General features: G+C 44.3%; 1 protein-coding gene across 1 annotated transcript in view; it reads right to left on the bottom strand.

Moving 5' to 3' along the window:
- The window catches only part of LOC122792862 (peroxidasin homolog), a 1,098,019-nt gene that overhangs the window by 1,059,224 nt on the left and 13,317 nt on the right, over window positions 1-25,478 (bottom strand). The window lies entirely within an intron of this gene.

Here is a 25,478-nt window from a genome sequence, read left to right as displayed (position 1 = left end):
TGGAAACAATAATACCAATAATTCCATGTTTGCAAAAGGAATTTCTATGGTGGGCCCAAGCATGTCAAACAAACACAGGTCTCCCATTCTGCAAGCCTCAAGCAAATCAAGTCATCACAACAGACGCCTCAGATTACGCCTGGGGGGCGCACATGACAGACAGGTGCATTCAGGGCAAATGGTCCCAAAAGGAAAAGCACCTTCACATCAATCAGAAAGAAATGCTAGCAGTGATAAATGCAATTACAGCTTTCAAGGACCTCCTGCATCCAGGACAATTATTGATGAGAACAGACAACACCACAGTAATGTGGTACATAAACAAACAAGGAGGAACACATTCATACCCCCTGTGCAGACTAGCCATGACACTTTGGAACTTGGCTCTGGAATGGCAAATCGAACTTCAGGCACAGTACTTGCCAGGTTTTGAAAACACGCTGGCAGACAATCTAAGCAGAAATATGACAGATCCACACGAATAGAAGTTGCATCCTCAAGTGTTTACAAAGATAATCTAAGCGTGGGGGAGGCCAGACATAGATCTCTTCGCCTCCCACAGGAATCATCAATTGAAAAAGTTCTGTTCAAGGACCTTTCATCCAAAGGCCTGGAGAGTGGACGCCCTTTCATTCAGTTGGACAGCATGGACAGTTTACGTTTTCCCACCTCTGCCTCTTCTGCCCAAGGTGCTCTTGAAAGCAAGAGCAGACAGACCGAAGATGATACTGATTGCTCCAGACTGGCCAAGACAACACTGGTACCCACTCCTGAGGAGCCTAACACATACTCCTCCCTGGTCCCTACCTCTAATGCCTCTTCTGCTGACTCAGCACAGCTACAAAACCCTTCACAGTCAGCTGAAAACACTCAATCTCGCTGCATGGAAAATTCCTTAACACCACAACAGACCCTACTCCCCAAAGAGGTGCAGGATGTAATTTTGGAGGCCAGAAGGCCATCTACTAGAAAGGCTTACTCCGCAAAATGGAAACGGTTTTGCTCTTGAAATGAGAAAAAAGGCCAGGACCCGAGAAAACTGAATTTGCCTCGGGTATTACAGTATCTAGCTGAGCTGCTGAACAGTGGACTTTCATTTTCCTCCATAAAAATCCATGCCTCAGCCATTTCTGCAGAATTCAACACTGATCCACCCTTATTCTCTCACCCACTCTTAAGACAATTCCTCAGAGGGGCTAAGAATACAAGACCACCAAGGAAACAACCAATGCCAGCCTGGGATCTTAATTACATTCTAGAAAAATTAACATTGCCTCCCTTTGAACCAGCTGCCTCAACAGATTTGCAATATTTGTCCTGGAAAACAGCCTTCCTTCTGGCCATTACCTCAGCTCGTAGGGTTTCGGAACTACAAGCCCTCATGGCTGTGCAGCCCTTTCTCATCTTCCATCAGGACAGGGTTTCCCTTCAAACCAACCCGTCATTTATGCCTAAAGTGGTATCCAGGGTAGCTTTAAATCAAGCCATACACTTACCTACCTTTTATCCCAATCCTCAAAACAAAGGGAAAGGCTGCTACACTCCTTAGACATCCATAGACAGCTACGTTATTATTTGGACAGAACAAAGCCTTTCAGGAAATCAGAACAACTTTTTGTGTCCTATGCTGTAGGAGCTCAAGGGAAGCCAGTTACCAAACAGACAATTTCAAAATGGATAGGCCACTGCATACGGTTTTGTTACTCCTATCATGGAAAATCTGTCCCTACAGGCATCAGACCCCACTCCACCAGGGCCACAGCTACCTCTACAGCCTTCCTCAGGGGAGTTCCTACCAAAGATATTTTGGAGGCAGCCACTTGGAGTTCTGTGCATACCTTCACAAAACACTACCACCTGCCTTTATATTCCAAAACTAGAGCAGGTTTTGCCACTGCTGTGTTGCAGGGCATTCTGGCTCATCCCAGTTCCACCTAGTGCCTACCACCCTGTGCGTAGCTTTGGGATTCTACCCATCTGTGATTACTGCAGCTGTATGCACGATGAACATAGTACAGTTTTGTACCTACCATAAATGTAGATGTTCGAGTGCTAATACAGCTGCAGTACAGTTTTCCCTCCCTCCTTCCCCTCTTGGTAAAGGCCTAGGGCCTAACCCCTCTTCATACAACCTGATTGGGTTATCCTTCTATGGTATATTTGCTTGCAACTACTGATTTTTGATTATATTGCATTGCTTGTATATAAATATAATTTATGTATTGCCTTCCTTCTGGGGGCACCTTACATCTGGGGCAAGAAAGACTGAAGAATATGGCGTTGGCTGTGTCTTATATACCCCTGCCTCACTGACGTCAGGAAAGAAAGTGACAACAACCGACGCCGGACCTAGACTTTGGAATTCGGCTGACCGAGGACCCGCCTGACGGCTGAAAACCCATCTGTGATTACTGCAGCTGTATTAGCACTCTAACATCAACATTTATGGGTAGGTACAAAACTGTACTTTCTGCAGGGCCTTATAGCTGATCCTAATGCTGTTTAGTTCCATCCTCCCATCCATAGCTTTGGGATTCTACCCAAATGTAATGACTGCAACAGTGAAACATGAAGAACATAGTACAGTTGTGTACACTTACCATAAATGTAGATGTTTGAGTGTATTCACTGTTGCAGTCTTGGTTACCCACCCGCCGTCCCCCATACTATACCTTTGCTTTCCTTCACTATACTCAAAAGCCTTTGTGGTGTATTTGCTTTTAGTTGAAGGTAAATTTTATGTTTCTAAGGTGCATTTATATATTTACAGTTTATATATATTTTTGCTCCCCATTTGGGGGGCACCTGACATATGGGGCAAGAAAAACTGATTAAAATGGGAGTCGCTGCATGTTTTATACCCCTGACGATCTGACGTCATGTAAGAGGAGACCGCAACTGCCGCAGGACCCAAGACTTTGTTATTCAGGCCGACTGAGGGCAGCCTGCCAGCAGATTACCAAAATGTAATGACTGCAACAGTGAATACACTCTAACATCTACATTTATAGTAAGTGTACACAACTGTACTTTCCCAAGATTCAAAGCAGGGAACATCATTGCCAATCTACATCCTTGCCCTTTGCCTTGATTTGCTCCAGTCATTCTTTTGCAGGACAATGATATTCGCATTTACCCCTTTGTGGACTGTTTTCTTCATTCCTCTTCAGGCAGGAAGTAGGGCTCTGAATATCACAACTCCCAGCCTTTCTGGCTCTCCTTAAACTTCCAAAGGTCCCAGTAGAAACCAGACAAGTTACTTTTCTGGTTGCTTTCCCAGAAATGGAAAGGCAAAACTTCATCCTTTTTTTGAGTCCTGGGGTTCTGCATACTAATGTCTCATTTGCCAAGGCTGCTTATAAGGAAGCTGCAGTGGTGTCTCAAACAAGTGGTGCCAGTATGCACACACTGTACAGACCAACATTTTTCTGTTACTTTACAAGAAGGGGCTTTCATGGTTGGTGGATAAAGAATCTCTATGCCCGGCAGCACCCTTCAGGATGGTCCCCAGGGTGACAGTGTCATAACAGACTCTAAAGGTTTGCATGGGGAGCAAGTGGGGAACTGAGGGTCCAGAAAACTTGGGAAAGGATCTCAAATAGAGAGTGGTAGTTATACTAGTAATCAGATTCTTCAGTGACATTTTTCAGCAGGGAACCGCCAAAGCACAGTACATCCAGTCAGACTATCATTTTGGCAGACAATTTGAACAGAAAAAGACTAAACCCCAATGAATGGATGTTGAAAGGGAAGTGTTATTGGAACTGGTCTGTAAGTGGGTGTGTTGTAAATGGACTGTTTACTTTTACATGAATGGAAAGCTGAGCAGGTATTGCACCAGGCTATCCATGAGAGGCCTGGACAACAGATGCTTTTTCAATTCCCAAGGTATGTGTGTATTTGTATGCTTTCTTTTTATTCCCTTGATCTGCAGGATATTGCAAAAGACAAGGCGAAGAGGCCAAAAATGCTACCGATTGTACCATTTTGGCTCAAGCCGCATTGGTTCTCCATTTCGCTGATCTTGTCGGGGGAAGGCCCATTTATGCTGCTTCAGAATGTGGACCTCCCTCATAATCTAAAACAGTGAGTTTGACCATTCACCCAAATTTGTGGGCATTGAGGTTGACAGTATGGATGATCTGGCACTCTATGCACGTTCTCTGACAGGGTGTTACATGTTATAAGAAATACCATGAGCCCAGCAGTCAAAAATATTGTATAGCAAAGTGGAAGTTTCATGAATTAATGCCACACCAAAGGTATCAGTACAGATGTCAGAAGCCGCCATATACCTGTCAGAACTAGACAAAGCAGGGCTGTGTGTATATGTTTTGACCTTTTTTTTTTTTTTCTTTCTGTCTGCATCTAGAGCCCCACCCCCTCTTCAAGTTGATAATGAAACTGCTCCTGAAAAGGGTATTGCATCTCAAGTCTTCAGAAAAATTATTCCACCATGGGTTCTTAATTTTATACTAGAAAATCTTACTGAATCTTATTTTGAGTTCGATGTTTCAACTTAAATCTTGGAAGGCTACCCTTTTAGTAGCATTGGAATTTGGCAAGGTAGATTTCAGAACTGCAAGACTTGTGCAGCAAACCCTTCATGGTGTTTAAAAAGGACAGGGTCACCATCCAAGCCAACCCCTTCCTTCATGCCAGAAATTTTAGAAATTGGTCATTACACCAACTAGTTCACCTGTTTGTGTTTTCCTTTCCCCGCCCGTCAAAACAAGGTGAAAAAGAATCTTGTATTCCTTGAATGTGAAAAGCATTTGAGGTTCTGCTTGTACAGAACAAAGCAATATAAGAAATTTTTTTTTTTTTTTTTTTTTTTGCATTTGTAAAGGGTAGAGAAGGAATAAGCAAATTATATCTAGTGTGTGGTATATTGTGTTGCTTTTTCTTGCAGTCATTTTGAAAAACCGCTGCTATGGATGGTGAGAACTTGTTCTACCTGGGCCTGAGCTGTCACTGCATGCAACCTTCCTTAAAATGGTGATTTTACACAGGCCATTCTGGAAACAGCCATCTGAGCTTCTCTCCATGCTTTTTCCAAGCATTGCAACTTGGCCAACATTTCCAGAACCAGGGCAAAATTTACCGTGGCCATTTTGCAGGGCCTTGTATCCCCTGCCACCACTGTAGGTTAACCGTTCTCCTCTCCTAAAGTTCTGGGAGTCATCCCAAGAGTCAGTACTGCATCAGTGAACTGCAAAGAACGTAGTGTAATTATGTAGGCACTTACTATAATTACAGACATTACAGTAGAGTCATTGTTGAAGTACCAGTTACTCCCTCCTCTATTCTATCTGTGATACCTTTGAGGTTGGAATGGGTACCCAGACTGCTCCTCCATTCTCTCATCTTCCAGGTTAGGCATCCCCAGTGTAAGAAATTTGCAGCAGCCTGCAGGTCCAGGTTTAAGACTTCTTTGATTTTGCTGTTCAGCGTGGGCTGGGTCATGCTTTGGCTCACAGAAGCAGTTCACCAAAAATATGCAAAAAAAGTGGTGTTAACCTACAGCCATTTTGTAACGACCATAAATCACCAACCACGTGGGCTGAGTCATGCTTTGGCTCACAGAAGCAGTTCACCAAAAACATGCAAAAAAAGTGGTGTTAACCTACAGGCATTCTGTAACAACCGTAAATCACCAACCAGGGTTCCCCACATACAATAATCAACACCATTTATTAATAATACCATTTGTTTTATCACTTCAGACTTCTTCAGAAATCTTTGACCCCCCCCCCCCCGACTAGACTTCATTGCACAGTCAGTGGTTTCAACCCGTGGGAATCTCTCCCCTCTTTTCTGAAGGGTCATTTCTTTTACCCCATTTATCCAGTCAGAAATAAAAGCACATTTCAAGATTGAAGGAAAATGCTACTGCACTGTGTCTGGTCGTATGATTTAACCTCTTCCTACACTTTTTCCTTTTCATACCTTGCTCTGGCTGTACTTTTCATTGTGATTTATTTCAGCATGGTAAGCTTGTTTTTTTTTCCCATCTGTATAAAATATAGGTATACATCATGATGTTCATAGTGTTTCACTGCTGCAGTCATTACACTTGGGTTATCCTGCCATCAGGCGGTCCCGCAGTCGGCCAGAGTTCCAAAGTCTTGGTCCGGCGTCTGTTGCTGTCGCCTCCTCCCTGACGTCCGTGCGTCAGGGGTATACAAGAAGCAGCCAATGCCATTTTCTTCAGTCTTTCTTGCCGCGCAGTTCCCGAAGCAAAATCGGTTCGCAAATGCCGGTCTGCCGACTCCTGAGATATCTATTTTGAATTTCAGAACCGAAGTCTTCAATAAAGCTAAGTACCCCGTTGGGGAAACTTTTTCTTGCCTCAGACCGATGTCAGTAAAAGTTAATAATTGTATTTCTTGTGGGAAGCAAATACCTCATAAGGATTTTCATTCTTACTGTATTCCATGCCTAGGCCCAGATCATGACGTCACTAATTGCCAGTTTTTGCTAGATTTAACAAACGCACTGTTAAACGTCGGTTTGATTTTGCTCGCCATTACTTTGGCCGAAGGTTTAATTATAACATGCCGTCAGAACAACCGACTACCGGAATTCACAAAAAGCGCAAATATAAGGTTAAGGACAGACATCCGAGGCCCAAAACTGACTAGGCCTCTTCTAGGCCAGTCACCGGTTCGCCGGTTCTCAGTGAGGTGCTTTCACAGCCTCTGACACCTGCTGCCTCAGAGCCGCAGGCCACAACCGACTCCCACGTGGAGTTGCTTAGGCCTCTGGATACTCAAGCTGTTGGGCCTATGGAGATTAACCCTTCAGATGGGTCCAGAGACGCTGAGCAGACATCGGCTTCTGAGGGTGTTTTCAGACCTTCACAACTTGCAATTGCATCTACAGCCAAGTCTAAAACTACATTAAAGACAAAGAAGCAAGTACAGTATTCACCTGGACAGGCCTCCATGCCTAAAAAGCAGATGCTCAAAATGGCAGAAGACTTAATTACTCTGATCAGGGGTTCCCATCCCCCTCCTGATAAAAGGCCTAGGCAGGATACAGACTATGATTCCTCTGACCAGGTTTCAATATATTCTGATTCCTCTTCAGACCAGGGATATTCTTTACCCCCGTATGAGGACTCTAATGCTGAAGAATCTATTCCTTTATCCTCGCCTCCTGAGGATTACTCTTTTGGGGAAACTTTGCATACCATGAGGGAGCATTTCCAATGGGAGGGCCAGGATTACTCGGAATCCAAGAAAAGGCTCAGAGACTTCCTTTTATTGCCTCGGCACAGGCCCCTTGCTGTTCTGCCAGTGTTGGATATTGTGGATGATGTTCTCTGAATCCAGTTTAAATCCAGATTCTTTACTGCCTGCTCCAGTCAAGCCAGACAGGTACTACAGAGTCCCTACTCTCACAAATTTCTTTATAAAAACCCTGCTGCTGACCCAGAAACTATTTCCCAGGGTCCCAAAGGGGGTCAAGGCCTCCACGGCTAAAAATCCAGTTCCCTCGGACAGGGATTCTAAAGCATTAGACAGATTGGGGAAGAAAGTTTACACCTCTGAAACTTTAGCAGTGAGGGCTTTAAACTGCCAGTTTCAAATGCTTAAATATCAACAATATTTACTGTCTCAGTTAAAACAGAAAATGAGTACAAGTGCAGAACAACCTGATTTTAAGGAAATGCAGGATTTATTGCATGCAGCTGAACAAGTGGGAAAGCATACTTTGCAATGTGGTTTTGATTCATTAGAAGCTTCTAGTAGAGCAGCAGTTACAGGATCTGTGATTCGAAGACATGCTTGGTTAAAGGAACAAACCTTACCAGATCATGTTAAGGCAAAATTATTGGATGCTCCATTACAGCAAGATATTTTATTTGGTGTTAAAGCAGAAGAGGTATTAAAGAAAGTGGAGGATAATGCAAAATCTATGCAAACAGTGAAGGATTTCTTACAGGTACAGCCACCAAGATTTAGCAGGAATTGGCCCACGAAAAATTGGTCCTTTCCAGTGTCAGACAGGCCACAAAGAGGCAGATACAGACGCCCAAGAGGCAGATCTCAGCCCCAAGGATCTTACAGACCACGACAGTGGGGTGCTTCAACCCCAAAAGGAGGTGAGGACAAGTCACAACCTTACAGGAAACAGTCCCAATGACTTCCCCTTTCCAATACCAAACTCTTCCCTTTTGGCAGCTCCCTTAGGGGGGGAAACTAGCACTTTTTTCACAAAACTGGCAAGCAATCACCCAAGACAAATGGGTGCTGAATATTGTGTCTCAAGGTTACAGGTTCCACTTTCACAAATTTACCAAGGCTAAAAGGTATGCCAGACCTGCCACACAATCAGTGGGCAGAGGCACAAAAACAAATTACAGCCCTCATGGACATGAGAGCTATTCAAAAAGTACCACAGCAGGAAAAAGGACAAGGATTTTACTCAAGACTCTTCCTGGTCTCCAGAAAGGACAAAGCCTGGAGACTCACACTAGACCTTTCCACTCTGAATACTTGCCTAGATGTTCCGAAATTCAAAATGTTGACACTACAGCAGCTTCTTCCCATGTTGGGCAAGAAAGCTTGGCTTGTTACTTTGGACCTCAAAGAGGCATACCTGCATGTCCCTATCGGACAAAATTGCAGAAGATACCTCAGATTCATAGCTGGTTCAATGCACTACCAATTCTCTGCACTGCCCTTTGGCTTATCTACTGCGCCCAGGGTCTTCACAAAGTGCCTGGCACCAGTAATTGCATTTTGCAGACAAAAAGGAATTCAAATATATCCATACCTGGACGACTGCCTGATTCAAGTGGAGAGCAGGGACATTCTTCTAAAGCATCTGGCGTTTGTAAAAAAGTTAAGTTGCCTAGGGTACACAGTAAACGAAAAGAAGTCAAAACTAGTGCCCTCACAAGAGATAATATTCCTGGGTGCCAGCTTAAATACAACGGCCCAGATGGCTTATCTCACGCCAGACAAACAAGGACAACTGACTCAGTATTTTCAAATGATGGCAACAAATTCCCAACTCCCTGCAAGAAAAATTCTGCAGGCCTTGGGATTCATGGCATCCTGCATTCTACTAATTCCATATGCCAGACTGCATATGAGAAAATTACAATGGTACCTAAAAAGTGTTTGGACTCAACACTCTCACAGCTTGGAAACAGTAATACCACTAATTCCCTGCCTACAACAGGAGTTTCGATGCTGGGCACAGGCATGTCACCTCAACAAGGGTCAGCCTTTCAATCTTCCCACAGCCAAGCAGACTTTAACAACAGATGCTTCGGATTACGCCTGGGGAGCACACATGGCAGGAAAATGTATTCAGGGCAAATGGACCATAGACCAAATGCATCTTCCCATCGATCAAAAAGAGATGTTGGCTGTACAAAATGCCTTAACAGCTTTCAAGGACCTTCTGCATCCGTAATGTGGTACATAAACAAGTAAGGGGGCACTCATTCTTACCCATTATGCAGACAAGCCATGACCTTGTGGAGCACAGCTATAACTTATCAAGTTCATCTGCAAGCACAATTCCTGCCAGGAAAGAAAAATACTCTGGCAGACGACTTAAGCAGAAACATCATGGTTCCTCACAAGTGGAAATTAAATCCACAAGTTTTCAGCATGATAATACAAAAATGCGGGTGCCCGGACATAGATCTCTTTGCCTCACCACTGAATTGCCAACTACAAAAATTCTGCACAAGGACTTATCACACACAAGCATGGAAAGTGGATGCTCTTTTGTTCAGCTGGAAAAGCCAAAACATTTATGCCTTCCCACCTCTGCCTCTCCTTTCAAATCCTAAAAGCCAGACAAGACAAACCACAGATGATTCTGATTATTCCAGACTGGCCACGCCAGCATTGGTACCCAATCTTAAAGAACTTAGCTCAAGGCCCACCTTGGATTTTGCCTCAAATTCCACATCTTCTAACTCTGCAAAACAATTAGATCCTGCGCAGTCAGCTCAAAACCTTATCCCTGGCTGCATGGCAGATTCATTAGCCAACCAGACAACACCTCTATCTAAAACTGTTATGGATGTCATTTTGGAGACCAGGAGGCCTAGCACCAGGAAATCTTATTCAGAAAAGTGGAAGAGATTCTGTGCTTGGAACCAGGCTCAAAGCCTTGACCCTCTTGTCCCTAACATTCCTCAGATACTACAATACTTAACTGAGATGCTGGACAAAGGACTATCCTTCTCATCCATTAAGATCCACGCTTCTGCCATTTCGGCTCATTACAACACAGATCCTCCTATTTTCTCTCATCCATTGCTAAAGCAGTACCTCAGAGGGGCTAAAAACATAAGTCCGCCCCGGAGAGCACCAACTCCTACTTGGGACTTCAATTTTGTCTTGGAAAAACTTACTTTACCTCCTTTTGAGCCAGCCAATTCAGCAGAATTAAAATATATATCATGGAAAACTGCTCTGCTACTGGCAATTACCTCAGCACGAAGAGTCTCAGAGTTACAGGCACTAATGGAGTGGAGCCTTTCATCATTTTCCACCAAGACAGGGTTTCTCTAAGAACAAACCCTTCGTTTATGCCTAAGGTGGTATCCAGTGTGGCTCTTAATCAAACTATTCTCTTGCCAACATTTTATCCAAATCCCCAGAATAAAGGGGAGAGAATTCTACATTCCTTGGACATACACAGGCAATTACGCTTCTATTTGGACAAAACAAAAGCTTTCAGAAAAACTGAATAATTGTTTGTGTCGTATGCTGCAAGATCACAGGGAAAGGCTATTTCAAAGCAGACCATTTCAAAGTGGATAGGACACTGTATCAGGTTCTGCTACACACAACATGGGAAACCTGTACCATCTAGCATTAGACCACATTCCACCAGGGCAACTGCAACTTCTACTGCCTATCTCATCTACCAAAGACATTTTGGAAGCTAGTTCAGTGCACACCTTTACCAAGCATTATCACTTGCCTCTTTACTCTAGATCCAGAGCTGGCTTTGCCAATGCAGTGCTGCAGGGCCTCATAGCCACACCAAATCCTCTATAGAACCAGCCACCCTAACTCAACTTTGGTATTCTACCCAAGTGTAATGACTGCAGCAGTGAAACACAATAAACATAGTACAGATGTTCATCGTGTTACCCTGCTGCAGTCATCACACTTGGGTTATCCTGCCGTCAGGCGGTCCCGCAGTCGGCCCGAATTCCAAAGTCTTGGTCCGGCGTCGGTTGCTGTCGCTTCTTCCCTGACATCAGTGCGTCAGGGGTATACAAGAGGCATCCGACGCCATTTTCTTCAGTCTTTCTTGCCGCTCAGTGCCCGAAGCAGAAGCAGTTCGCAAGTGCCGGTCCTGGGATTTTCAATTTGAATTTCAGTCCGAAGTCTTCAATAAAGCTAAGTACCCCATTGGGGAACATTTTCTTGCCTCTGTCCGATGTCAGAAAAAGTTAACAATTGCATTTCTTGTGGGAAGCAAATACCTCATAAGGACTTCCATTCCTATTGCATTCCTTGCCTAGGCCCAGACCACGACGTCACAGGTTACAGGTTTTGCGCTAAGTTTAATAAACGCACTATCAAACGCTGTTTTGACTTCGCACGGCATTACTTTGGTAGGAAATTCAATTATATCATGCCGTCGGAGCAGCCAATGACCGCAATTCATAAAAAACGCAAGGATAAGGACAGGCAGCCTAGGAATAAACCAGACCCCGAGGCCTCAGCTGGGCCTGTCGCTGGTTCTCCGGTTTTCAGTGAGGCGCCTACGCAGCCCCTGACGACCGCAGAGCTGGAACCCCAGACAGCTGCCGACTCCCACACGGAGTCTACTAGGCCGACGCAGCCATCTACCGACACCGGAGCAGATTTAGACACCGGTACAGAGGAAACACCTTCGGTTGCAGAAAGGTGTCTTCAGACCGACTACACTCACCATTAAATCTTATGCTAAACTTAAAACTCCTTTAAAACCTAAGAAAACTGTTTATCAGTCTACAGGTCAAGGCCCCATGCCTAAGAAACAGATGCTTAAGATGGCTGAAGATTTAATTACCCTTATCAGGGGTTCCCATCCCCCTCCTGATAAAAGACCAAGACAAGAGGATTATGCATCCTCTGACCAGGATGTCCTTCAAGGATGCATCTGCAGTCATAACATATGGGTTGTCCTGCCTCAGGCAGCCCTTCAGTCGGCCGGATTCCAAAGTCTGGGTCTGGCCTCGGCTGATGTCGCACTTTCCCCGACGTCAGAGCGTCTGGGGTATAAAAGCATCAGCAGACGCCATTTTCCTCAGTCTTTCTTGCTGCGCGGTGCCCGAAGCAGAAGCTGTTCGCGAGTGCTGGTCGGTCAGATCCAGTGAATTCAGCTACCGAAGACTTCAAAAAAAGCTAAGTACCCCGTTGGGGACTCTTTCTTGCCTCAGCCGATGTCAGACAAAGTAAATAATTGTTTAACTTGTGGGAAACAAATACCTCATAAGGATTTCCATTCCTACTGCCTTCCTTGCTTAGGCCCAGACCACGACGTATCGGCCTGTTTAGCCTGTGCTTCCTTCAACCGACGAACTCTTAGACGTCAGTCGGAGTTTGCAGAGGAATTTTTTGGTGCCACTTTTGCTTATAAAATGCCATCGGAGACTCCGACTACGCATATTGTGAAAAAACGGAAGGAAAAGGACGGACACTCGCGGCCCGCGGTTTCGGCTGAAACCACGGCTAGGCCTACCGCGAGTGTCTCGGTTTCGGCTGAAACAGAGTCCTCAGAGATTCCTTCTTCCGAACCCATACATCCGACCACCAAGGCCCGGGAGGCCCCTGCTGAGTCGGCTACCGAACTTCGTACCGAAACCAGTGTTCAGGAAATGTCCGACACCATACCTTTGGACATTTCTACTCCTGCACGTGGGGCAGCTAGGCCCCCTGCTTCCATGTCCATTAAGGCCTTTTCTAGGGCTAAAGCTGCCAAACTATCTAAAGCTTTGCCTACCAAAACTACCTCCCAGAGGCCTTCCTCTAGTTCACAGATCCTCAGCCTTGCAGAGGACCTTATTTCCTTAATTAGGGGTTCACAACCTCACCCAGACAGGGCCTCCCACCCTCCTCCGGATAAAAGGCCCAGGACTGACCCCTCTGACCCACACTCTTCAGATGATTCCACGGATGGGTCTGAGTTGTCAGACCACCAGGAGGGGGCTTACTCGCCTTATGAGGATTCAGATGCTGAGGAATCTATCCCTTCGGCCTCCCCTCCTGAAGAGTTTTCCTTCGGTGAGACTCTACACTCCTTGAGAGAGCATTTTCAATGGCAAGGTCAGGATTTCTCTGATTCTAGAAAAAGATTAAGGACCTTTTTGCATTTGCCTCGACATAGGCCCTTAGCTATACGTCCTGTTCTGAATGTAATTGATTATGTGTACAGTGATGTCAGTACAGCCCCTGATACTCTTCCTCCGGCCCCTGCCAAACCTGACAGATACTACAGGGTCCCGGATTCTCATTTCCATCTGTATAAAGCCCATTCTGCAGACCCAGAAACTGTTTCTCAGGGCCCTAAAGGGGTTGCGGCCGCCACTGCCAAAAATCCTCTACCCTCTGATAGAGAGTCTAGAGCTTTAGAGAGATGGGGAAAGAAGGTATATACTTCTGCAACTCTTTCTGTCAGGGCATTAAATTGTCAATTTCATATGATACAGTACCAAGAGTATTTGTTAGATGAACTGAATAAGAAACTTTCTTCTCCTGAACCCCTAGACCGTAAATCCCTTCAGGATTTGGTACACAATTCACAACAGGTTAGTAATCATTTCTTAAAATGTGGCTATGATGCACTGGAGGCTTCATTTAGATCAGCTATGACTGGGGCAGTTATTCGTAGGCATGCCTGGCTGAAGGAACAATCTTTGCCAGACCATGTTAAAGCTAAACTCCTGGATGCTCCAATGGAGAAACAAAATTTATTTGGCTCCTCTGCTCAGGAGATCTTAAAGGTTGAAGAAAAGGCAAAATCTGTGCAAACAGTTAAAGATTTCCTGCAAGTACAACCACCGAGATTCAGCAGAAACTGGCCTACTAAGAATTGGTCCTTTCCAGACTCGGACAGAGCCCAGAGAGGCAGGAACAGGCACCCTAGAGGCAGAGGTCAATCAAAGGGCTCCTACAGAGGCCATCAGTGGCAGCCTGCCAACCAGAGGAGTAGTGCAACAGCAACAACAACAACTACTACACCAGGACAGGCTCAATGACTTAACTCTGATTCCGCCTACCAGGGATCAACTGGAAGCACCCTTGGGCGGAAAGCTGGCTTTATTCTCAAAAAACTGGCATTATATTACAAAGGATACATGGACACTGCAAATAATAGACAAAGGATACAGGTTCCACTTCCACACTTTGCCAAAAAGAAACGGAATGCCAAACCTTCCACCAAATCAGAGGGCAGAGGCTTTAAGACAGATCAACAATTTACTTCAGATGAAAGCTATAGAACAGGTACCATATTCAGAACAAGGCCAAGGATTTTACTCCAGACTATTCCTTGTACCAAGAAAAGAAAATCAATGGAGGCCTATTCTCGACCTGTCCGCACTGAACACTTATCTCATTGTGCCAAAATTCAAGATGCTGACCCTACAGCAACTTCTTCCCATGTTGGGCAAGGAGTCTTGGCTGGTGACTCTAGATCTCAAGGAGGCATACCTGCACGTCCCTATTCGACCAAGTTGCAGAAGACACCTCAGATTTCTTGCAGGATCAGAGCATTATCAATTCTCAGCATTGCCCTTTGGCTTATCTACTGCGCCCAGAGTATTCACAAAATGCCTGGCATCAGTAATTGCACATTGCAGACTACAGGGAATTCAAATTTACCCATACCTGGACGACTGCCTAATACAGTCGGACAACAAGGGAAATTTGATAAAGGACTTGGCCTATGCCATACACCTGCTACAGGCCTTGGGATACACGGTCAACATCCAAAAGTCAAGACTAGTACCATCCCAAAGGATAACCTTTTTGGGTGCAGATCTGGACACAACCACCTAAATGGCATTTCTCACAGAAGAAAAACAAAAACAACTTCCAGATTACTTCATGATTCTGACAAGACAAACTCAGCTTACTGCAAGGAAAATCCTGCAGGCCCTGGGTTACATGGCATCCTGCATAATTCTGATACCGCATGCCAGGCTGCATATGAGGAAATTACAATGGTACCTAAGGAGTGTATGGTCTCAACACAGTCACAGCTTAGAAACCTTGATATTCATTCCATGCCTTCAAAAGGAATTTCTGTGGTGGGCTCAGGCCTGCCAGTCCAACAGAGGGTTGCCTTTCAACAAACCAAAAACAAGGCAGACCATCACCACGGACGCCTCAGACCGAGGATGGGGAGCACACATGGAGGGCAAATGTATCCAAGGCCTATGGCCTCAAGGACAGCTAAGCATGCACATAAACCAAAAGGAAATGCTGGCAGTGATGCATGCAATCGAGGCCTTCAAACCCTTCCTCCAACAAGGCCACTTGTTAATAAGGACAGACAACACCACGGTCATGTGGTACATAAACAAGCAGGGAGGCACACACTCTCTTACCCTCTATGCCGGATGGCTATGAATCTATGGGAACTATGCCTGAATCTCAATATCCAACTACAGTCGCAATTCGTGCCAGGGAAAGAGAATACACTGGCGGACAGCTTAAGCAGAACTACCATGGATGCACACGAATGGATGCTGCACCCAGACATCTTCCAACTCATAGCAAAGACATGGGGAATGCCGGAGATAGATCTGTTCACCTCCCCACTCAACCATCAACTGAAGACATTCTGCTCAAGGGCATACCACCCACAAGCTTGGAGGGTGGACTCTCTTTCAGCTGGAAAGCCCTAAAAGTATATGCCTTCCCACCTCTCCCATTGATGTACAAGGTTCTACTGAAGATCAGGGAGGAACAGCCAACAGTGATACTAATAGCTCCAGACTGGCCAAGGCAACACTGGTATCCATTATTGAGAAGCATGTCTCAGGCAAAATCATGGCCTCTCCCCATATGGCCTCTTCTTCTGATGCAGAACAATTTCAAGACCCTGCATCCCAACTTGAAAACATTGCAGCTAGCTGCCTGGAAAATTCCTTAAATCCCAATCAAACTGTTTTATCTCAGAGGTGAAGGACATTATCTTGGAGGCTCGCAGGCCTTCCACAAGGAAGACATACTCAGCTAAATGGAAGAGATTTCTCATTTGGAGCACATCAAAAGGCTCAGATGTCACAGTGGCAAACATAACACATATTCTAGAATACTTAGCAGAATTGTTCCACAATGGCCTGTCTTATTCTTCCATTAAGATTCATGCTTCAGCAATTTCAGCAGAATACAATGTGGAACCACCTGTCTTCTCACACCCTCTCCTCAGACAATTTCTGAGAGGGATCAAAAATATTAAACCTCCAAGGAGACCCCCTCTACCTGCTTGGGATCTCAACTTTGTGCTGGAGAAACTGACACTTCCTCCTTTTGAACCAGCAGCATCGGCGGATCTTCAGTTTCTGTCTTGGAAAACTGCATTCCTTCTGGCAATCACTTCAGCAAGAAGAGTATCTGAGTTACAAGCATTAATGGCAGTGCAGCCATTTCTTATTTTCCATTAGGATAGAGTTTCACTAAGAACCAACCCTACTTTTATGCCAAAGGTGGTATGTGTAGGGTATCCTTGAACCAAGCTATTCACTTGCCTACGTTCTTCCCTAATCCACAGAATAGAGGGGAAAAACTTTTGCACACCCTGGATATACACAGACAACTACGCTACTACTTGGACAGAACAAAAACTAGCAGAAAAACTGACCAACTTTTTGTAGCATATGCTACTGGGGTGCAAGGAAAAGCAATTTACAAACAGACAATTTCAGAATGGATAGGAAATTGCATTCGATTTTGCTACTCCTTTCATGGAAAGACAGTTCCTGAAAACATCAGGCCTCATTCCACAAGGGCCACGGCCGCCACTACAGCCTTCCTACGAGGGGTGGCTACCAAGGACATTTTAGAAGCTGCTACTTGGAGCTCCGTGCATACATTTGCCAAGCATTACAATCTACCTTTATACTCCAGATCCAGAGCAGGTTTTGCTACTGCAGTCCTGCAGGGGATCTTAACTACACCATCCTTTTCTTAGTACCTCCTCCCCCAGATTGGCTATGGTATTCTACCCATATGTTATGACTGCAGATGCATCCTTGAAGGACATAGTACAGTTTTGTACCTACCATAAAAGTAGATGTCCGATAGGTATGCATCTGCAGTCAGGTTTACCCTCCCTCCTACCCCTCTGTGGTATTCCTAGGGTACTTACCTCTCTTTTAGCTAGCTGGGGGAATCTATTATGGTGTATTTGTTTGTTTATACATGTATATAATTTTGCAAATGTTTGGAACTTTTCTGCATTTATCCAAATTTAGCCTTCCTAGAGGGCACCTGGCATCTGGGGCAAGAAAAACTGAGGGAAATGGTGTCGGCTGATGCTTTTATACCCTAGACGCTCTGACGTCGGGGAAAGTGCGACATCAGCTGAGGCCAGACCCAGACTTTGGAATCCGGCCGACCGAAGGGCTGCCTGAGGCAGGACAACCCATATGTTATGACTGCAGATGCATACCTATCGGACATCTACATGTATGGTAGGTACAAAACTGTACTTTTCTCTCTCCTCGGATTCTTCTGAGGAACAGGATTACACTTTTCCACCGTATGAGGATTCTGATGCTGAAGACTCTTATTCCCTCAGCATCTCCCCCTGAAGACTACTCCTTTGGGGAAACATTACATACCATGAGGGAACATTTCCACTGGGAAGGCCAGGATTACTCCGATTCTAAGAAAAGGCTCAGAGAGTTCCTTCTATTACCCCAGCACAGACCTCTTGCTATTCCTCCTGTTTTAGATATTGTGGATGATGTCTACTTGGAGTCTAGTTTAAATCCAGACTCTCTACCTCCTGCTCCAGCCAAACCAGACAGATACTACAGAGTACTTGACTCACACAAATTCCTTTATAAAAGCCCTGTAGCTGACCCAGAAAATATATCCCAGGGTCCTAAGTGAGCAAAGGCTTCTATGGCTAAAAATCCTGTGCCCTCTGAAAGAGATTCCAGAGCCCTAGATAGATGGGGAAAGAAAGTATACACCTCTACAACTCTGGCTATGAGAGCATTAAATTGCCAGTTTCACACGTTGAAATATCAACAATTCCTGATGTCTCAGTTAAAACAAAAAATGAGCACACACTCAGAACAGCCCGAGTTCAAGGAAATGCAGGATCTGTTGCATGCAGCTGAACAAGTGGGCAAGCATACTTTACAATGCAGATTTGATTCATTGGAAGCTTCCTGTAGAGCAGTTGTTACTGGCTCAGTCATTCGTAGACATCCTTGGTTAAAAGAGCAAACCCTCCCTGACCGTGTTAAAACAAAATTATTAGATGCACCTTTACATCAGGATGTATTATTTGGTGTCAAAGCAGAAGAGGTTTTAAAGAAAATGGAGAATAAGGCTAAATCTATGCAAACGGTCAAGAATTTCTTGCAGGTGCAACCCCCTCGCTTCAGCAGAAATTGTCCAACAAAAATTGGTCCTTTTCAGCTTCAGACAGATCACAGAGGGGCAAATACAGACGCCCAAGGGGCAGAGATCAGTCACAGGGCCCTTACAAACCTCGCCAATGGGGTTCTGCTACCCAGAAAGGAGGAGAAGACAGGCCCCAAGCTAGCAGAAGGTAGACACAATGACTTTATCCTCAAACTACCAAGCAAATCTCTCCAGGCAACACCCTTGGGCGGAAAACTAACATTTTTTGCAGACAACTGGCACATCATCACAAAAGACAAATGGGTTCTAAACATTGTCTCTCAAGGATACAGATTCCACTTTCATACCTTACCAAGGATCAAAGGAATGCCAAACTTGCCACCAAATCAATGGGCAAAGGCACAAAAACAAATTACAGCTCTCATGAACATGAGAGCCATTCAACAGGTACCTACACAGGAGCAAGGACAAGGATTTTACTCCAGACTCTTCCTAGTTCCAAGAAAGGACAAAGCATGGAAACCCATTCTGGATCTTTCAGTTCTGAACACCTATCTGCAAGTACCAAAATTCAAGATGCTAACACTACAGCAGCTTCTTCCCATGCTGGGCAAGAAGGCTTGGCTAGTCGCTTTGGACCTCAAGGAGGCATACCTGCATGTCCCTATTGGACAAAATTGCATAAGATACCTCCGCTTCATTGCAGGTTCAACGCATTATCAATTCTCTGCACTGCCCTTTGGCTTATCTACTGCGCCCAGGGTCTTCACAAAATGCCTGGCACCAGTAATTGCATACTGCAGACAAAGAAGAATTCAAATATACCCATACCTGGATGACTGTCTTATTCAAGCAGAAAGCAAGGACATTCTTCTACAGCGTCTGGCATTTGTCAAACACTTTCTAAGTTGCCTAGGGTACACAGTAAACGAAAAGAAATCAAAACTAGTGCCCTCACAGAACATAACATTCCTGGGTACCAGCTTGAATACAACGGTCCCGATGGCTTATCTCACGCCAGACAAACAACGACATCTGTTTCAATATTTCAAAATAATGGCAACAAAGACCCAACTCCCTGCAAGAAAAATTCTGCAGGCCTTGGGATTCATGGCATCTTGCATTCTACTAATACCATTTGCAAAACTGCATATGAGGAAATTACAATGGTACCTGAAAAGTGTATGGACTCAGCACAGCCACAGCTTGGAAACGATGATTCCACTCATTCCCTGCCTTCAACAGGAGTTTATGGTGGGCACAGACATGTCACCTCAACAAGGGTCAGCCTTTCACCTTACCCACAGCCAGGCAAACTATGACAACAGATGCATCGGACTATGCCTGGGGAGCACACATGACAGGACAGTGCATTCAGGGCAAATGGACTACAGATCAGAGACACCTGCATATCAATCAAAAAGAAATGCTAGCAGTGCAGAATGCCCTAACAGCTTTCAAGGACCTTCTACACCCAGGGCAACTACTAATAAGGACAGACAACACCACAGTTATGTGGTACATAAACAAGCAAGGGGGCACACATTCCTACCCTCTATGCAGGCAAGCAATGACCTTGTGGAACACTGCACTGTCTTACCAGGTTCAATTACAAGCACAATTCCTGCCAGGAAAGAAAAACACATTGACAGACAACCTAAGCAGAAACATCATGGATCCACACGAATGGAAACTAGATCCACAAGTATTTGCAATGATAGCTCAAAAATGGGGACGCCAAGACATAGATCTGTTTACAAGCCCCCACAACCACCAACTTCAAAAATTTTGCACAAGGACCTTCCATCCACTAGATTGGAAAGTGGACGCTCTCTCATTTAGTTGGAAAACATTGACAGTGTATGCCTTCCCTCCACTGCCTCTTCTAGCAAAGGTACTGCTGAAAGTCAGATTAGAGAGGCTACAAATGATTCTTGTTGCACCAGATTGGCCACGCCAACATTGGTATCCAATTTTAAAGACCATGGCCGAGGGCCCACCATGGCTTTTGCCACAAATTCCACACCTGCTCACCCAGCGAGATGATCTGATTCTACACAGCCAGCTCAAGACTTTAAACCTGGCTGCATGGCAGATTACCTAAACAACCAGCCAACACCTTTATCCCAAGCTATTATTGATGTTATTCAGGAGGCCCAGCACCAGGAAAATCTATTCAGACAAATGGAAAAGATTTTGCTCCTGGAACCAGGCTAAAGGCCTAAATCCCCTGGAGCTGAACATTCCTCAGGTTCTACAATATTTAACTGAGATGTTACACAAAGGACTTTCCTTTTCATCTATTAAGATCCACGCCTCAGCAATTTCAGCTCATTACAGCACGGATCCTCCTTTATTTTCACATCCTCTCCTAAGACAGTACCTCAGAGGGGCTAAGAACTAAGACCGCCAAGGAGAGCTCCAGCACCTACTTGGGATCTCAACTTTGTCCTGGAAAAGCTTATACTGCCACCCTTTGAACCAGCTTTTTTCAAATGATTTAAAATTTCTTTCATGGAAAACTTCCCTACTACTAGCAATAACGTCAGCTAGAAGAGTCTCAGAGCTATAGGTACTAATGGCAGTGGAATTTTTCCTCATTTTTCATCAAGACAGAGTTTCTGTACGGACTGATCCTTCCTTTATGCCAAAGGTGGTATCCAGTGTGGCCCTAAACCAAACCATTCACTTGCCCACCTTCTTCCCAAATCCCCCGAATAAAGGAGAAAGACTCCTGCACTCTTTGGACATTCACAGGCAATTACGTTACTGCTTGGATAAAACTAAGGCTTTCAGAAAAACTGACCAGCTCTTTGTAGCCTATGCTACAGGATCACAAGGAAAAGCCATCTCAAAACAGACCATGTCTAAATGGATAGGACATTGCATACGTTTCTGCTACACACATCATGGGAAACCAGTACCTGCTAACATTAGGTCCCACTCCACCAGGGCTACAGCTACATCAGCAGCCTTTCTCAGGGGAGTGTCAACCAAGGATATTCTGGAGGCTGCTACTTGGAGTTCAGTGCACACCTTCACCAAACACGATCACTTACCTCTTTACTCTGACTAGAGCTGGTTTTGCCACTGCCATTTTGCAGGGCCTACTAGCCTCTTCTAACCCTGTTTGACTCCACCTCCCCTCCTTAGCTTTGGGATTCAACCCAAGTGTGATGACTGCAGCAGGGTAACACGATGAACATAGTACAGTTTTGTAACTATCATAAATGTAGATGTTCGAGTGTTCACCCTGCTGCAGTCCAGGTTACCCTCCCTCCATCCCCTCTGAACTAGCTGAACTTATCTCTACCACTTTATCCTATACTACCTCTGTGGTGTATTTGCTTGTACCTAAGGGTTTTGTTTTATTTTTATATAGCCATATGTACTTTTATATTTTGCCTACCTTTTGGGGGCACCTGACATCTGGGGCAAGAAAAACTGAAGAAAATGGCGTTGGATGCCTCTTGTATACCCCTGACGCACTGACGTCAGGGAAGAAGTGACAGCAACCGACGCCGGACCAAGACTTTGGAATTCGGGCCAACTGCGGGACCGCCTGACGGCAGGATAACCCATGTGTGATGACTGCAGCAGGGTGAGCACTCTAACATCTACATTTATGGCCGGTACAAAACTGTACTTTTTGTACCTATCATAAATGTAGATGTTCAAGTGTCTTCACTGCTGCAGTCCTGGTTACCCACCCGCCATCCCCACTTTGTTAGCTGGGTCTTATCTATATGTTTCTACACTATTCTACCTATGTGGTGTATTTGCTGATTACTGCAGGTTTTGTTTTTACCTTACTGTATGTTTTGTAAGCAATATGCATTGCCTATCTTTTTGGGGGCACCTGACATCTGGGGCAAGAAAAACTGAAGAAAATGGCGTTGGCTGCTTCTACGTCAGGGAGGAGGCGACAGCAACCGACGCCGGACCAAGACTTTGGAACTCTGGTCGACTGCGGGGACCGCCTGATGGCAGGATAACCCAAGTGTAATGACTGCAGCAGTGAAAACACTCTAACATCTACATTTATGGTAGGTACAAAACTGTACTTTTTGGCACTCACTCTGTACATAATGATATTTATGTATTGTCTTTATATTCTCAAGCTAATTCTTATGCTCACTTTGTATGTAATACATTTGTATATTCCATTAGTTCTGTATTTGATGTTGTGTATCTGTATCTGTTGTGTTTACCCTAGGCTGAGACTGAAGTCTAGTGGGTTCAGTGTTGTACCTCTGTTAACAAATGCTACATAAAATAAATAATGAGATGACACAGGTAGGCATCCCTTTATATTGCTGATGCTTAGACAGCTGTAAGGGAAGGGGGTCTGCACGGCCTGAAGGTGGAAGGTAAGAGCTCTTGTTATGCAGACTGTCTCTGGTCCAGACCTAGAGGGAGAAGCTGTGGAAAATGAACCAGATGTTAGGCCTTCTGAGGCATAAATTCTAAGTGTTGCCACTACTGCAACAGCAAACATACTGGAACCATTATGGAATGCTCCTAACACAACAGTACTTGGACCAGTTGTCTTTTACTTCTAAACGTTCTCAAGCACGTTTACACAAAATGTTTTGTATCAGTTTAAAATCATAACTCTAATTGCTGTTAAGCTTTAAACTATAGCCTGTCATATTAATGATAGTTTCATTTTGTAAAAGTACTTTATTTGTTCACTGCTTTTAATAAGTAAGCAGAAGTCATATCCTGTACAAATGTTGTATATTCAAGTTTGTGTTTACTTAACAGAGCAGCAACTTTGACATTTATTGTGTTTATATTTGTCATACGTAATACACATGCAGCTACTTAAAGCACTTATTAATTACACTGCAAAGTATTTATAATGTCATATTTATGGGGGTGTAAAGCTTCTAGACACTGAAATGCAACTTCTTTCAAGGACAGCTTGTACCCTATATATCATAGAAAATGATTACTTTGTTTTATTAAGTGAAGTGCCAGTGTCATCGAAATTTCTTTTTTATACTTAAACACGGCACTGTTCTAACTCAGTGTTTCATCCATTTGTCATGCTACTGTCTAGTTAGCCTCTCCATATTCAGAAGGTCAAGTAGACAGCCAAGTTCTATAAACTGCAGGTCTATCTTTTAAAGCTAGGCCATCTCTAGGTCTTAATTGCAAGAGGGTCCATGTGATAATACCCTGAGAGGAAATCTCCCAACTGACCTTTTTTAATGGACCATGGTGTAGACCACCATTACTTTGTGGAGTTTTTCCTCGCAGAGACAGCTACTTTAAACACATGCAGTCTGGCGAAATGGTTGAGGTTGTCCTGGCACTTCTAATAATGATTGATATTTGGTGAAGATGTAAGCCAGTTAGACTCATTGACATTCAGAAATCAAAGTCAAAGGGCATGGGCTTCTGTTGAAAGCATTATTTAAGCATCTAAGCATAGTCCTGTGGACTAAGTCTTATAAGTGCTTGTGTGGAGGAAAAATGGAGCCAAAGCTTACCCCTGGGATGGGTTGTGTAATCCAACCAAATACTGTGATGGAAATTTAATTGCCAGCTGCTACAGTGGGAATGTCAACAGATGTGCCTTTCTTATGCCATGATGGCAATTTTGTCTGTAATGTTATATGAGGCAGTGTAGTAAGTAATGCCCATTTCTAATCTTGCATACAGACATAATACAGAATCTAATTCTTTAAGCTTTAGGATTACATCAAATCTTAGTAATCTTTGTAAAGTGGATGTCCTTGTCTGTACCATAGTTGCAGGCCCTGTTGCCCTGTATGTCTTTATGTACTTGGTACACTGTAGTTAACTGAATCTGAAATAAGTCCACATTGGAACAGTGTTTATCCCCACCTAACAAATGTAAAATAAGTTAGTAATTCCTTTCTTTTTTGTAGTAGGTGTTCTAATGCTGCACTTAGTGGCACCAGTTGAACTTGAATGATTTTTGCTTTTGCAGATCTTGGTAACCACTTTAATTCCTGTACAGAAAAATGACAGAATCAAAAAGTGATAGACCACTGACTATATTCATAAATCCCATCTGCACGGTGTAGCAGATGCAGCACTGAAGGTTGTTTAAACCCTAGAGGAATGTACTTTGTAATTCAAAACTTAACTCATGGCACTTCATTCAGTGTGCTGTAGATAGACATGAATGGTAGTTTTGTAGCAAACAACTAGTGCATGGAGTGTGTGCAGGCACTGAAGTAATGCAAGGAGGTTTTCATTTAAAATTCAGACTGTAGGTTTCACTTGAGTAGGCAGGCTTACACACCCACAATTTTTGAAAGGTACTGGCATCAGAGCAGTGTGTAAGAATACTTTAGAGTACACAGCAGATGTAGAACACTGTGCGCCCACGTAAAGATAAGTGGTATTTTTTGGGGGTGGAGGTTGGACGCGTTTTTTTTCCTGTTACCATTGACTTCAAGCTTCTCTGTCGTCTGATTTCCCAATACATCTGTCCCTGGGGGCTCTTATGTGATGGTGGTGCCCTAGTCTGACCCGCATTTAGGATAGGGCCAGATGAAGAACAGTCATAATACAGCTCACAGTGGTGCATTTTCACCCTGCCCTTCTTGAATGCTGATGTACATCTGAAGGCTGGGCAGGCAGTGAGGCATTGCTTCTGAGGATGTGACAGCTCTTGGTCGTAAAGGTGACAACACATCATCAACCATCCAACCACCACACATGCAGTTACACAGCTCAACAATTGTTTCCTGCCTTGACCTCTTCCAGGATTTGACAAGTGATCTTCCCTATTGGCATGATTCCCTCACCCAAGGATAGATGTGCCCAAAGCAGACTTGGATGCCTTAGCCATTGATTGAACTCTGGTCACCTAGGCTATAATCGGGGCTTCATTACTCCTGCTTCATTCAGTTG

This window comes from Protopterus annectens, chromosome 2.part0, assembly GCF_019279795.1.
Source record: "Protopterus annectens isolate FY-2018-M chromosome 2.part0, PAN1.0, whole genome shotgun sequence".
NCBI classification, from domain to species: Eukaryota; Metazoa; Chordata; order Ceratodontiformes; family Protopteridae; genus Protopterus; species Protopterus annectens.
This window is presented reverse-complemented; position numbering and strand designations above follow the sequence as displayed.